The following is an 11,763-nucleotide window of genomic DNA, read 5'->3' on the forward strand; positions in this document are numbered from 1 at the left end:
AGCGTACGTTGTCAGTGGAATGGTTTAAATGGGTTCTTTTTTACAATAGCAAACAAACTGCCGGTTTAAATTTCCATTAGGTTTGACAATATTTGCTATAGAAAATAAAAAACTCAGGGCAAAAGTTAAATTAATTCTAAGAATTTTTTTGGTTGGTAGCATAGTTAAATTATTGAGAAAATTTCATTTATGGAAAATTACATTTATGGAAATTACATTTATGGAAAAAAATCAGTGTGTCGCTGAGGGCCTGTTGTGACATTAAAAATTATTTTTTAAAGGTGTAGTAGATTGTGTTTAGGATTTAAGGAGGCATTCTCAATTTTCTTGAGAATGGATGAATTTTCTTTTGAATCTTTAATGTAAGATGTTTTTAAGGTATTTCAAAACCAAATTCTATATAACAGTCAAATTTTATATAACATGTCAACCTCAACCTCGTTTTCGTATAGCCCTCATATAACGGTACCTCTCGATATTCGATATTTTGATGATTTTAGCGGTGTATACGCAGTCATACGGCTACAGAGAAGATATATCATTTCATAGGGCCAAAACCGTTCCTCACCTAATTAGCGGTTTTAGACTTAAGGACTCTTTGCACCAAATCCGTTTCAGGACGTTTGGAGTCCATCTAGGGTGTACGTCTATCCGTCTGTCTGGCTGGTGCGCACGATAACTTTCAAAGGAAGTATCCGATTTCATAGGGAGTATCCGATTTCAAAAAACAAAAAAAAAAAAAATTTTCAAACTTAAATAGAGTTCGGAAATGGGTAACATTGGTCCACACGTTCTGGTACCTCCTCCACAAAATGTCAAATTATCTACCAAGGATGACTAAAGGATAATTTGTGTAAACTTTGCAAATCCCAATATTTTTTAATTATCTCCCCCACAAAGGGTAAAAATCTGAAATAATTATAACTATTATGTAATGAGAAATAAAATTCCGAATGTTTTTCAGATTTCATGAAGGTGGGATATATCGGTCCACTCATTTTGGTACCTCCCACACAACGGTTCACAATTTTTAATATCCATGGAGTTTGTAAAATGCGAAATGAGCATCCGATTCCTTTCAAACTCAGCACATCCCAATATGTCTATCAACACAAGATCAGGTATGAAGATTGAATATGTCGAACTAGTTCTTTTTTTCTGTTTTTTGGTAACTCCTCCGCATGGGGTCAAATTTTTGAATAATAATATCTCTCATAAAATGCAAAATAAGCATCAAATTTTCTTCAAATTTCATATATACCAATATTTTTACTAAAGCCTCTTCTCTTTTATAGCGCGCAAAACAAGTCGGCGATTTTTTCAAACTTGTTATATCTACATATTTTTCTCAGTCAAAGATCTGACGTGAATATGGAATTTATCGGCCCACTCCTTCTTGTACCTCCTTCACAAAGGCTAAAAATTATAATTAAGAATTTTTCCAAAATATTGGCTTTAGATGCCTGATTTTCTTAAAATTTTGCACATTCACATATTTTTATCAGTTTGGATGAAGTAGAATGCTTTGGTGCACTATATCTGCTACTTCACACACATTCAAAAATTATCATATATATAAATAAGATAGGCTATATAGTTCAAATCTGGCACAATGTAATATTTACATCAAACTTATGCCAGCTACAAAATGGACAGTATTGGCCCACTCGACTGATATTTTTGAACTGTTTCTCTAACATTTTCTTACTATTTTATATAAAATGTTACCATGAATTCACAAATTGATCAGTATACCTTGACATCTAACAAATATTTAACTCTTTGATATTCTTACAACATTTATTCATTTGCAATCAGATGATATTTTCAATAAACTTATACTAAATATTCCACAAGCATACCAAAATACAAATACAATGTAGTAAAAAAACAAAATACAAAATCTCAGTTTAAAGCCATTGGGGTAAACAACAGACGATGAAAGACATGATTAGCGTTTATTTTATAATACACTTTGATATCGAAATTTGTTTAGTGTTAACCGAAACAAGATGAAGCCCAAGTAAATGCAATATTTGCATTATATGTACCACCTTTACGAACAACGTTACTCCGTGGAATAACCGTAGCAGACCAAAGAGTACCCATAGCAAAAAAATAAAATCTGAAGAAGTGAAGAAAACACATAGATATGTTCGACGTAGGTAGATGCTGTATAACTCGGGGGAATTCACAATGCGAATAAAATGTACAAGTAGAAGAAATGTTCTTCTCTGTTTCTGACAATGCCAGCTAAACTCACACACATACACACACACGTATTCTGGAATGCAGTTCTTTAGCTCTCCACAGCAAAAATAAAGTTCGTCGTAGAGAACACTAAACAATGTCATGTTTGAACAACGAAAAAATGATAAAGTAAGACTTGACACTGTGTAAACGGGTACATAAAACATACCTACGATATACGGAGTTTTTTATACATAGAGTAGGCCTGGTGAAAAGTTTTATATGTTAAGTTCTACAGGCCCGAACTTGCAATACCCTCAACCATGATGTAAAAAAGTGAATATTGAATATATGTTCATGCTTTCATACTTTATGAGGTCCCCGACGAACATTAAAAGGTATTGCAAATGAAATTAATTTTAATGCTGGTGGGTATAACAAGTAAAAAAGCAGTAAGTTCGGCCGGGCCGAACTTTGAATACCCTCCACCATTTAGAACGAATTAGAAAATTTTCAAAAAAATAAAATCCATTAAAAATTCTTTTTAAATACTTAAATATCTAATATAGGAAGGTGCCGATATGGGGGGAGATACGATATTGTGGACCTATAAAGACAAATCTATGTCTGCGTGTAAAGTACTTACAAGGAACTCCTTGTGTGGATTTTCAAAATACCGAATATCGCGGGGTATCGTTATATGGGAGCTATACGTTATCGTTAACATATATAGAGAATTCTCTGTCGGGGTGTAAAGTGCTCACAAAGAACCCCTTGTGTACAAAGAACCCCTTGTGACCATTCCGTTGAAAATATGGCTAAAAACATCAAAATACAGAATATCGCGGGTAATGTTATATGAGGGCTATACGATATCGTGGACCTATAAAGATAATTCTCTGCCGAGGTATAAAGTACCCACAAGGAACTCCTTGTGTGGATTTTCAGACAATTCCGATGAAAAATGTGGGTAAAATCAAAAAAATACCGAATCTCGTGGGGTACTGTTATATGGGGTGGACATATATAGACAAATCTTTTTGAGGGGGTAAAATGTCCACAAGGGACTCCTTTTGTGGAATTTCAGACAATTCCATTGAAAAATGTGGCTAAAATCATCAAAATACCGAATACCGTGGGGGTACCGTTATACGGGGGCTATACGATATTGTGGAGATATATATAGATAATTCTCTGCCGAGGTATAAAGTACCCACAAGGAAGTACTTGTGTGGATTTTCAGATAATTCCATTCAAAAATGTGGCTAAAATCATCAAAATACCGAATATCGGGGGTACCGTTATATGGGGGCTATACGATATCGTGGACCGATATAGCCCATCTTCGAACTTGACCTGCTTGCAGACAAAAGAGAGATCTGTGCAAATCGGGCTAAATCGTCTTAGAATTTTACGCTGATCAATAATATATATACTTTGTTGGGTCTAAAATGATTATTTCGATGAGTTACAAACGGAAGGACGAACTTAATATACCCTCCATACTTTTTTTGGTGGATGGTATAAAAAATGATTCTGACTTTCAAGTATAAAAACTACTTCGACGTAAAAATCGCAACAGATAAGTTTTTAAAAAATCACAACGAATCTCTACTGACTAAGACCAAAACAATACTAAGGAAATTTGTAAAAACGGTAGAAATAATCAACCTTTGCGCAAAAAGAGGGAATATTAAAAAAATCTTACATATATTCATATGTATTTTAGAATTCAACTAATGAATTGGAAAAATGTTCATTTGACTCTACAACACTACGTTTTGGGGTATTATTAGTTCGATTAGGCCAAAAAATTATGTAACACCTCGAAATATTGGTCGCCGACATAGGAAACTATGTGTGGCTACAGATCGCATTTATTGCCCGATCCTCACGAAATTTAAACTAAAGGGTGGGATAGGTTCAGAATAAAAGTCTATTGTTTTTGAAGATGATTGCAAAAGATTTAATTACTATGTATGTGAAAAAATGGAAAGGTAAAAAACGGAACAAATCTCAGCAGCACATAAACATACATACATGTATACGTTACTCACTTTATTTCCAAACTCATAAACACCTACTAAGAAAAGTTCATTACAAGGCTAATATAATGTCGATCAGTAAGCCCATCTCTGTCATTGCTGTCAAATCACATAATTGTGATTTTTAAAGAAAGTCAAATCACAATAGTAAACAAGTAAAGAAAGTCTTAAAGTCGAGCGGGCCGAATTAATGATACCCTACATCACTTTGCTAATTTAGTAGAGCTCCACATAACAATTAAAAGGATTTATGGGAGAATTCAACCATACACGCTATGATTATAATTATAATTTAAAGTTGAAAGGACTAAATATGCCGAAGCATTTGTATCTTTTAAATTCGGACTTGTATTGCAAATTTGGTGCAAAATTAATTTGAAATCAGATATAAATATATATGGGAGCTATATCCAAATCTGAACCGATCTCGATAAAATTTGGCAAAGATATTTCTGAGCTGTATTTGATATATTTCCCTGAATATCGCTGTTACGGTGTGCATATTACGGCTGTGGGTAACAAATACAACAAATCGGATGAACAATATATATGGGAGCTATAGCTATACCTAAACCGATCTTCCAAATCACCAAATTTGGCATACTAGCTTCTAGACTCAATTCGCTCGTATTCCAAATTCCATCCCATTTGGGCAAATATTAGACGTTTGGTGTACAATAAAAAGTAAATCGGACGAAGTTTTATATTGGAGCTATATCTAAATCTGAACTGATCTCGATAAAATTTAGCAAAGGTATTTCTGAGCTGTATTTGATATATTTCCCCAAATATCGTTGTCACAGAGTGCATATTACGGCTGCGGAGGACATATATAACAAATCGGATGAACAATATATAAGGGAGCTATAGCTATATCTGAACCGATCTTCACCAAATTTGGCATACTAGCTTATAGATTCAATTCGCTCGTATGCTCCAAATTCCATCACATTTGGGCAAATATTAGACGTTTGGTGTACAATAAAAGGTAAATCGGACGAAGTTATATATGGAAGCTATATCCAAATCTAAACCGATCTCGATAAAATTTGGCAAAAATATTTCTGAGCTGTACTTGATATATTTCCCCAAATATTGTTGTTACAGAGTGCATATTACGGCTGCGGAGGACAAAACTAACAAATCGGATGAACAATATATATGTGAGCTATAGCTATATCTGAACCGATTTCGATCAAATTTGGCATACTTATTTTCAGGTCCAATCTGATCGTACTTGCAAAATTCCATACTATTCGGACTGATATTACACGTTTGGTGTACAATAAAAAGCAAATCCGACGAAGATATATATGGGAGCTATATCTAAATTTTGACCGATTATCTCCAATTTCAATAGAGTTCATCCTTGGGTCAAACAAATGATTTGTGCAAAATTTCATCGGGATCGGGCAATAAATGCAACCTGTACTTTGTTTACAAAAATACATGGACAGACGGACGGACGGACGGACGGACATGCATAAATCGACTCAGAATGTGATTCTATGCAGATCATCAAAAGGAACTATGGGTCTATTTCGTTTCCTTTTGCCTTTTACAAACAAATGCACAAAGACATAATACCCTGACCACCTTGTGGTGTAGGGTATAAAAAGACAGATGTCCGCCTTTTGTGTATTTTGGATTTCGCCTGTAAGTTATTTTTAGCGTTTCGGTAGAATGGATATGTTCGTATTTTTTATTTCACGCAAAAGTAGTGGTCTATTCTGCTCGCTGTCTTAAACTCTAACTTCATGTGAGATGTGACGGCTGCAAAATCAGGAACATTTTTAGTGGTTGGTCCATCTCAACCCCTAATATATTGCGGACATCTTTAAATACAATAGGCCTAGCATACTCTTATGAAAGTTTTCGTGATGATCGGACGATGATTGCAATCCGTATATAATAACCCCAACTTCTATTGGAAGGTAAAAAATATATCAAAATGTACACTTCAATATTATAAGTCAAATTGAAAAAATTGCATGCGAATTGCAAATGTGGCACAAATCATCAAAATACCGAAAATCGGGAGGTACCGTCATATGGGGGCTACACAAAAAAGTGGACCTATACTTACAATGTTTTGTCACCATTATGACCAACAAATACCAATTTTTTAGACATAACCGTAGAAAAATGTGGCCCAAATCATCAAAAAACCAAATATTGGAAGGTACCGTTATATGGCGGCAATTCCAGAACTTGGACCGACATATCTCATTTTCAATACCAACCACTCTAGATGCAATACAAATTGTTCTTCCAAATGTTTAAGCTCTACGTCAAATAATGTGGGCTGCATCGTGATTTCAACAGACGGACGGACAGACAGACAAACGGACATCGTTCAATCGACTTAGGACTTTATGCTGATTATGAATATATATATACTTTATGGCGTCTACGACAACGTTAATATACCCTTCCTTTCAAGATGGCAATTTTTAAACAGTGGTTTTTATGCTTCAAAATCACTACAAGTAGACGGAAACCCAGCAAATTGGCAACTCTGCTGATTTTTGTTACAGAAGAGCTAGGAAAGTCTCTAGGGAAATTTCTCACCTTTCTTAAAGATAAAATATTCCTTTTTAAGCCAGGCTATTCTCTTCCTCTATCTCTCTCTCTCTCTCTCTCTCTCTCGCCAAATTTGTTACTGCTCAAGTAAATACAAAAATATATAGTTGGGAGATTATTGATACGAGAATATTTCCCAAACTGTGAGGATGGCTTTGGTGATTTCATTTGCCTATATCTTTGTAGCTTTCTTTAGGTTAGGAAGAATTTTAGAAAAACGAAAACTTACCCCACAGAAACGTTTAAAATGGTATGTTTTTAAGCTAATGAACAATTTAAAAAAAATATAATCTCACACATGCACACACTGCATTATTATATAAAAAGTACATAATTCAAGACGAGGAACAAAACAAAGACGCGTCACCGCACTGCACAACCGAACACAATAAAAGCACGTAATGAACTGACTGCATTTCAATCGAGATAATTTCCAACATTTGTAGGTAAACACGAAATCAATACTCAATTGCAACTCATTAATGAAGTGCAGAACAGTTAATAGGAAAACATAAAATTAAGCTAATTTTGAAATATATAGAAAATATTATAGATAAAAGGGTCTTACGGAAATGTTACAAAATTGGAAATTTCAAAATATTAAAAAAAATCATTAATTCATTAAATTAATAATCAATGATTGTAAACATTCAGGGACATGAAAAGTCCACAATAATAAAATCTTCAAAATATTAGAATTTCCACAGTCTATAATTTTGTTGGTATACTGTATTTGTATGCAAATTTACTAATATATTAAATTTAAGTTATTCTGTTTTGTAATTATGTATGTCTATATATAAAATATGGTGACGTTAGTTATTACGCACATAACTCAAGAATGACTGGGTATATTTTCTAGACTAAATTCGTTCGTAAGTGCCAAATTCCATCCCATTTGGACAAATATTAGACGTTTGGTGCACAATCAAAGATAAATCGGACGAAGTTATATATGGGAGCTATATCCAAATCTGAACCGATCTCGATAAAATTTTGCAAAAGTATTTCTGAGCTGCATTTGATATATTTCCCCAAATATTGTTGTTACAGAGTGCATATTACGTCTGCGGAGGACTAAAATATCAAATCGGATAGCTATATCTGAACCGATTTCGATCAAATTTGGCATACTTATTTTCAGGTCCAATCTGATCGTACGTGCAAAATTCCATTCTATTCGGGCTGGTGTTACACGTTTGGTGCACAATAAAAGGCAAATCGGACGAAGATATTTATGGGAGCTACATCTAAATTTTTACCGATTATCTCCAATTTCAATAAGGTTCGCCAAACAAATGTTGTTTGGAAAATTTCATCTCAATCGGATAATAAATGCGACCTGCATTTTGTTCACAAGAACACATGGACAGACGGACTGACATACATAAATTAACTCAGAAAGTGATTCTATGCAGATCATCAAAAGGAACTATGGGTCTATCCCGTGTCCTTTTGCCTGTTACAAACAAATGCACAAAGACATAATACCCTGACCACCTTGTGGTGTAGGGTATAATAAAACCAAAAACATCGCATAAAAATATCGAAAATGCTTGGTTTTTGACGGAAATTTCATGATTACCGTGATGCGGAAGGTTTATACCAATTCAAAATCTGGCTAAAATCGTAAAAATTCCGAATATCAGGAAGTACCTTTGTGTATGGGCTATAGGAAAACGTGGACCTGTATAGGCAATGTTCAAACACAGGAGGTAGAAAATATTATGAACTCTAAATACAGAATTTTACACTTTCCCGTCAGATAGTGAGGCCAAAATTATAAAGATTGATATAGACAAAATTGTGCCACATGGAGTACAACCAATCACAAACTCTAAATACCAAATTTTAAACTATTCCATTAAAAAGCGGGGCTAAATTCGTCACCAAACCGAGTATGGGAAGGTACAATTATATGCGAAATCGTTGACCGATATGACCGAACACCACCTGACTGCAGACAAGAAAGCAACTCGATGGTAAATTTTAACTTCATGTCACATGCCGATTGGACTCTAGCGTGATTACAACAGACGGACGGGCGGGCATGGCTAAATCGTCTTAGAATTTCACTTAGATCAAGAAAATAAATACTTTGTTGAATCTTAAAGGATTATTTCGATGAGTTACAAACGGAATGAGAAACTTAGTATACCCTTCATACTATGTATGTATAAATTGATATTGTGCGAGTAATAAGGTTCAACCCAAACAATACAAATGACATCAAAAAAAAAAAAAAATTTACTACCCTTAACAGTAACAATTAATTCTAATAGATTTAATTAATAACTAATTTTTAAATAATTCTTAAAAGGAAACTAAGTACAAGTTTCTGGTGAAATAAATTTTGTCTTTAACAAATTAATTAGAAATTAACAAAGAAATTAAATGCAGTATATATTTTCATATAAACTGAAGAATTTTTGTTTTGGGGATTTGTGGCACTTGATTTGACGATGGCGGTAGAAACAAATCGGACAACACTGGTCATTGGAGGATATTATCTCATTAATAATTTCCTTAAAAAATGAGCATACTTTTGTGTTTACCTTAGCAGTAAATATTATTGAGAGAGGAGAGTATTAGCTCCGAACAATCATAGGAGCGGGTTTAACAAGGGACATTTTTTTGTTGAGATTAGGGAGAAATTTCCCATGAATCCACAAATGAGAGCATTTAAGAGAAACTTATTATTTTGTTTTTCTTTGTATTCTAAGATTTATTTCAATTGTTCTTAAATATGAAGTATGTATATGGTCCAAAAATATTAATGAATCTAATAACTAACAATAAAGAAATAATGATTTGTAGATGATTTCCAAAACCAAAGAGAAATTGACTGGTGGGCGGGCTCTTGTTCTTAAGCAACGCTGATTTACTGTCTTAATAATTTGAATGAATTATTTGTGTACGGAACATGTTCATGTCATAAGTTGATTATTTCAGCCCTGCTCAAAACCGTGTTCTAGAACATGAGTCGAACAAAGAGATAATTTAAGAGAAAATTAAAATTCTGTTTTTCTTTATATATTACGAATGCATTTAATTGTTTTTAAACATGAATGTTTGCCTAAATAATTTATAAAGGAAAAAAATATTTGTATAAATAATAACTTTGTTCTTGATTTAAATAAGCAAAGAGACATTTAACTGGAAAGAGATATTTTTTCTTGAGCAGCTCTGACATTTGAGAAGAATAATATATATGACATTTGAGAAGATTAATATTTCTTTGTCTAAACCAGGAAAGGCGCAACACAATATTTTCCAAAAAAAGTCATTATGAGTAAATATGCAACTCATAATATTCCTCTTTTTCAAAACTTTATTATACACAGGATATTCATATATATTTTCTATTAACAGTTCTGCTCCCATTTTTATACCCTACACCACAAGGTGGTCAGGGTATTATGTCTTTGTGCATTTGTTTGTAACAGGCAAAAGGAAATGAGATAGACCCATAGTTCCTTTTGATGATCTGCATAGAATCACATTCTGAGTCGATTTATGCATGTCCGTCCGTCTGTCCATGTATTTTTGCAAACAAAGTACAGTTCGCATTTATTGCCCTATCCAGATGAAATTTTCCACAAATCATTTGTTTGGCCCAAGGACGAACCATATTGAAATTGGAGATAATCGGTCAAAATTTAGATATAGCTCACATATATCTTCGTCCGATTTGCTTTTTATTGTGCACCAAACGTGTAATATCAGTCCGAATAGTATGGAATTTTGCACATACAATCTAATTAGGCCTGGAAATAAGTATGCCAAATTTGATCGAAATCGGTTCAGATATAGCTATAGCTCCCATATATATTGTTCATCCGATTTGTTATTTTTGTCCTCCGCAGCCGTAATATGCACTCTGTAACAACAATATTTGGGGAAATATATCAAATGCAGCTCAGAAATACCATTTTCTAAATTTTATCGAGATCGGTTCAGATTTGGATATAGCTCCCATATATAACTTCGTCCGATTTACCCTTTTTTGTGCACCAAACGTCTAATATTTACCCAAATGGGATGGAATTTGGCACATACGACCGAATTGAGTCTAGAAGGTAGTATGCCAAATTTGGTGAAGATCGGTTCAGATATAGCTATAGCTCCCATATATATTGTTCATCCGATTTATTGTATTTGTTACCCACAGCCGTAATATGCACTTCGTAACAACAAATATTCAGGGAAATATATCAAATACAGCTCAGAAATATCTTTGCCAAGTTTTATCGAGATCGGTTCAGATTTGGATATAGTTCCCATATATATTTTTATCCGATTTCAAATTAATTTCGCACCAAATGGGCAATACAAGTCTGAATTTAAAAGATACAAATGCTTCGGCATATTTAGTCCTTTGAATTTTAAATTATAATTATAATCATAGCGTGTATGATTGAATTCTCCCACAAAAACTTTTAATTATTAAGTGGAGCTCAATTAGCAAAGTGGTGTAGGGTATCGTAAAATCGGCCCCGCCCGACTTTAGGACTTTCTTTACTGGTTAAACATGAATGTTTGCTAAAATAATTTATAAAGGAAATGGATAAAAAATATTTGTATAAATAATGACTTAACACTGTTTTGTTCTTGATTTAAATAAGCAAAGAGAAATTTAACTGTAAAGAGATATTTTTTCTTGGGCAGCGCTGTTATTTCTTTGCCTAAAGTTTAAGCTTAACTAGGAAAAAAGCGGCAACACAATATTTTCCCTCTATGAATAACCAAAAAAAGTCATTTCGAGTAAATATGCAACACATAATATACCTCTTTTTCAAACTTTATTATACACAGGATATTAATATATATATTTTCTATTAACAAGTTCTGCTCTCATTTTTTATTGATTTCCCGTTCACGGACAAGAGTTGGCAATTGCTCTCCGACGATCAAAATGCAATCAGTTCATTACACGTTTTTATTG

The sequence above is a fragment of the Musca domestica genome, unplaced genomic scaffold (assembly GCF_030504385.1).
Source record: "Musca domestica strain aabys unplaced genomic scaffold, Musca_domestica.polishedcontigs.V.1.1 1, whole genome shotgun sequence".
Lineage (NCBI taxonomy): Eukaryota > Metazoa > Arthropoda > Insecta > Diptera > Muscidae > Musca > Musca domestica.